The sequence below is a fragment of the Capsicum annuum genome, unplaced genomic scaffold, assembly GCF_002878395.1.
Source record: "Capsicum annuum cultivar UCD-10X-F1 unplaced genomic scaffold, UCD10Xv1.1 ctg80376, whole genome shotgun sequence".
NCBI classification, from domain to species: domain Eukaryota; kingdom Viridiplantae; phylum Streptophyta; class Magnoliopsida; order Solanales; family Solanaceae; genus Capsicum; species Capsicum annuum.
The window spans coordinates 93,795-94,588 of NW_025891021.1; the positions used below are offsets into that span (position 1 = coordinate 93,795).

The following is a 794-nucleotide window of genomic DNA, read 5'->3' on the forward strand; positions in this document are numbered from 1 at the left end:
TACAATTGATCCAAATGCTGCACGTGGTCTAGCTCCAGCAGTTCTGGCTACTCCTGCTTAAGTACAAGCCAGGCCTATTCATAAAGTGGCCATCCCACTTATGAATCATTCTACTAATTGTATCCGCAAGGTAAATGAGGGTAGTCGGTTTGAATTGAAGAAGAATATGGTACAGTTGTTGTGTTCGAGTGGACAGTTTGTAGGGTTCTCACATAAAGATCCACAATAGCACATATAGATTTTTTTGGAAATTAGTAGTACCTATATTCCTACTGGGTTATCTATTGATCATGTCAGACTGATACTTTTTCCCTTTTCCTTAATTGGGGAAGCGAAGAGGTGGTTATATGATGAACCACCAAACTCCATCACTTCCTGGGATGATCTAACTCAGAAATTCCTTATAAGATTCTTTCCATCAGGGAAGACAGCACACTTGAGAAGTGAGATTATGAGTTTCAGGAAAAAAGAGGGAGAAAATCTTTATCGAGCTTGGGAAAGATTTAAAGGTATGCTTAGAAATTTCCCTCACCACTATTAGTCTAATGATGTATTGGTTCATACTTTCATAGATGGTTTTAAGCCTAACACCAAGATTCTCTTGGATTCAGCAGCAGGTGGGCAAGCTCCTGAGAAGACTTATGATGAATTATATATACTATTAAATCAGATTTCATAGGGTATCTTGTGTGGAATGCTGACTGAAGGAGTGCTCCTAAGCAGATTGCAGGTGTGTTGGCGGCAGATTAGTCACTGCTTCATAAGTTCGTCTTGCTGCACTACAAAATCAGATA

The 794-nt window shown here is 39.4% G+C and overlaps 1 non-coding gene across 1 annotated transcript; it reads right to left on the reverse strand.

The window, feature by feature from the left end:
- Positions 1-433: 433 nt before the first annotated feature.
- On the reverse strand, positions 434-540 carry LOC124895169. Its single transcript, XR_007051549.1, has one exon. It is a non-coding gene; the product is annotated as a small nucleolar RNA R71 (small nucleolar RNA).
- Between the last annotated feature and the right edge of the window lie 254 nt (positions 541-794).